This window comes from Microtus ochrogaster, chromosome 1, assembly GCF_000317375.1.
Source record: "Microtus ochrogaster isolate Prairie Vole_2 chromosome 1, MicOch1.0, whole genome shotgun sequence".
In the NCBI taxonomy this organism is placed as follows: Eukaryota; Metazoa; Chordata; class Mammalia; order Rodentia; family Cricetidae; genus Microtus; species Microtus ochrogaster.
The window spans coordinates 96,975,951-96,980,325 of record NC_022009.1 but is presented as its reverse complement, the minus strand read 5'-3'; positions in this window follow the sequence as shown (position 1 = coordinate 96,980,325).

Genomic DNA, 4,375 nt, shown 5'->3' with positions numbered 1-4,375 from the left:
TCTTGTGGGTACACTTGAAAGTATTTTCAAAAAGCATTGTGAATTGCTCATTTAAATTGCTATGTATCATTCATTAAAGAAAGAGATTTGTTAATAGCTTGGCCCTTAGCAAGACACTTGATGATATGCATACAATTTGCTTCTTCTGTTTGAGGGATTAAGGATCCTACACAGGATATTGATGTGGTAATGTAGGCTTTAGGCCTCTAACTCATCCCTGTCATACAGCTGAAACAACTACCATGCCTTAGCAGCCTACCTATATTTTAGTCTCTCGAAGGACTGTTCCGTCTCAAGTATTTACACTTGAAGTCCCTCTGTCTAAGTGCTTCATGTGATTTACCTTCTCATCTTCCAGGCTTGTGCCATTCACTACTGACAATGTGTCTACATTCACCTGATTTACTTTCTTAAAATGTTATTTGGGAAAGATTATTTTTTACTATAAACCAAATATATTAATAGTAGGATGCTATTTTTAAACTCCTTTGCCATTTGAACAAATATGCTTCCCTTTTGTGAAGATTAAAAATTAAACAAAATTTCTACTGGGCATTTTTCTGGGACAGCTTTTTCTTTCACACACACACAAAATAAACAACACATGTGAATAGACTTTACTTTTATCTGTTTTTAACAGTGACTGGAAAAATGTTACATTGAAAATTAAATAAAGTTAAATAAGCTTCATTCAGGATTAAGGGATTAGAAATGAAAATTACAAATGTATCTCACTGGCTAAGAATAGGGTTAATACTTTCATGCAAGTATCAGAGAAGCTGGCATACTTTAAACATGAGAGTAAAATTTTCTCTATCCACATTTTTTGCAAGATGACTATTAAATTTTGATGTGTCATATGCAGCTATTATCTCTGGATAGTAGCAACTCTGAGATTGGATCTTAGGTAAAATTGAGGTGGGAGTCTAGAGAAATTGTTCAATAGTTATGAGCACCTGTTGTTCTTTCAAAGATGTGAGTTTAGTTTCCAGTACTCAGGAAAGGTATATCACAAATGTTTATAACTGTAGCTCAGGGGTTATGGAATATGTGCATACATACAAACACACGTCCAAAAAGTAACAGTAAGTCATTTATAAAAAGTATCAGGAATAAAACAAACATACAGATGTAATCCTTTTCTAAAACAAAAACAGAAATACTAAGAAAGATTCAAAGGAAATTTTGTTATTGAATGGGTCAAGATGTGGAAAAGGTAACCACACTTATTTAGGGTTTATATTCCTGAAATTAACACCATAACCAAAAAGCAAGTTCTAAGGAAAGGGTTTATTTGACTTACATTTCTATATGCATAGCTCATCACAGGTTTTCAGGATAGTAACTTAAATAGGGCATGAACCTGGAGGCTGAGGTTGATACAGAAGCGGTGGAGTGCTACTTACAAGTTTGTTCCTAATGGCTTGCTCAGCCTGCTTTCTCACAGAGCCAGGGATGGCTCCACCCACAATGGGTAGGGCCTTCCCCCATCAATCACTAATTAAGAAAATGTTTTACAGGCTTGCCTACCGCCTAATCTTATGGAAGCATTTTCTTTTTTATTTTAAGCTTGTATTGATTCTTTGTGGTTTTCACATCATGCATCCTGGTCCCACTCATCCCCTCATGCCCTCACTTCTGCTTCTGCCATTGAAACCTTCTCCTCCAAAACAAAACAAAATTCAAAAGTAACGACAACAACAAAAACCAAAAGCAAACAAGCCAACAAAAGTCTCAGCATGGAAGCTGTTGTGGTCCAGTACTCACAAAGTACACATTTTAGTCCATACATCTTTACTTGTAAGTGTTTACTGCAATGAATCATTGGTCTGTTTCAAGGCCTCTTGCCTTCACTACTCTGTGCATACTGGGCCCTGTGGTCCTCTTTTACAGAGATAATGTAGCTTTGGATCTACAGGTCTGGCCCCTTCACATACTCCAGCACTGCATTGATGAGGAGGATGTTGGGCTTGGTTAACTCAAAGCCTTGATTCTGCTCACCCAATGCAGCAGACAGCAAGAAGCATGAACAATATCCCTGATCTCATGCCCTTGGATCCAATTCACCCTTACTCACACAATCGGGGCCAGCTCCACTGTTTTACCTAGGTGAGGTGCAGGGCTCACTCTTCTAATTGCTGCATGATCAGCTCTTTTATTTGTCATGCCTCTGAGGCAGGTTCTCTGTCCTGGCCAGACAGAAAGGGGTGTGGTGATAAGAACATATTTCCTTCACCCTTGCCACCAACTCATATGAAGGAGAGGGTAGAGGCTACTTTCCTGCTCTAATGTCTGCTCTTCAGAAATAGATTAACCACAACAGAAGTTATATGTTTAATGTTAGAATATTTTAAATGTTAGTGATATATTGTTAGAAGTCAGGTTCAATGTGCCTATGAGGTTTAATATCAGTCACATTGTTAGAAAATTATGACAATTATACTACATATGATGTTTTCTATTATATCCTTTTGTGTACACAATTTTCCTCCTTTATCCAAAAATATTGTCAGGAAAGGAAGGTCCATTAATTAACCAATAGTGGACATATTACTACTCTGATAAATATGAGAAAGGGGTCACAGGTAAGTAGAAATGCTGAAGATTTGCCTTCTGATACTCAAATAATTTGTAGCAAAATGTACCCATTATACAATCCTTAACACAGCTGAAAATACTTTCTTAATGAGAAGATAAAAAATACCTGTCAGGGCATGTTACTCCTTCACAAAGCATATCTCCATACTCAAACTCAAATTTACTGTTCTTTTAAAGTTGACAAATGACAGTATTTGTAGATACTGTCAAGTTGGGAGAAGAGCCTCTCATCATTCTCTTGGTGTAAGAAACATCTCTTCATTGAGGAGTGGGTATCATTATTACTCAACCTGATTCAAGAGTTAATGGAGGGCTTTCCTGACCAACAGTACTCAATCTGTTGCATTCATTGAACAAAAGATAAGTTGACACAACCTTGCTTACACAAATATATAAAACATGTCTCCAAAATATGTTTTCCAATGACATGTCTTCCTTTTGGGGTGCCCTGTAAAGCCTTGCTAGAAGGACTTTTGCCTTGTCTTATTGTACCTTGTTTTCTCCTGTTTGGTTGTCATCTGCTAGAAGCCTATTTTTTAGAAAGAGAAAATAAATAGGGAGTGGATTAGGGAGGTGGGAGGTGGTGGCCAGAGCTGGGAGGAGTGGAGGGAAGGGAAACTGTAATCAGGCTGTATTGTATGAGAGAAGAATCTATTCTCAATAAAAATATTCTAAAATAATTCCTTGATAAACAAATTTCAAAATATACTAATAATGGGATCAAAATTGCATACTAATGAAATAGATATGCTTCCTTCTTCTTACCTTAAGGATTAAATTATGGTTACATTTTGATGCTTCAGGAGGTAGAGCATTTTCAGGGTTTAACAGAATTTATCAATATCTTGATTTTATAACTGTCTAAAAAGTACATAATGGCATTCTGTTATTGATAGAAGTTTCTGTCCTGCCTAATCCTACAGCCATTCAGTCTCAAAGAAATACAGAGACGGTCTACATTAATTATAAAATGCTTTACCTATTAGCTCAGGATTCTTGTTAACTCTTACATCCTACATTACCCCATAATTCTTATCTGTGTTAGCCTTCTGGCTTGGTACCTTTTATCAGCAAGGCAGTTTCATCTTGCTTCCTCTGTATCTGTATTACAACTGAGTCTTTCCTCTTCCCAAAATTCTCCTGTTCTGGCCGCCCCACTGTTCTTCCTGCCTGTTTACCCTGCTTATACTTCCTGCCTGGCTACTGGTCAATCAGCATTTTATTAAAGCAGTAGAACTGACAAAACTTTACAGGGTACAAGACCATTGTCCCACAGCATTATGTTTAGTGCCATTTCAGAAATTCTTAGAAATCTTGTATTAATTTCAAGCAAACAATTAGTGAATGACTTTTATGAAACTTAAGTCAGCAACTTAAACTACAATTTGTAAAATTCACGCAGTATAACATAATAATGTACTCCAAAAGCATAATAATTTGATAATTGCATGCTAATGAATGATCGTAAGAAAGTATTATTCTTTATTTTCCTTAATTATACCATTATCTTTCTATAAGATCAGAGAGATTTGTGTATATAATAAAAACCCTGCAATTCATAACATACATGGGTTTCAGTTCTGAACTCAAGACAATTTCGGCAAGCCTCACTGGCATTGTGTTAACTGAACTGTGCAGAGGAAAATGTGTCCATGTTGCACGTTTAAAATAAAGGATGGTGCCGGGCGATGGTGGCGCATGCCTTTAATCCCAGCACTCGGGAGGCAGAGGCAGGCAGATCTCTGTGAGTTCGAGACCAGCCTGGTTTACAGAGTGA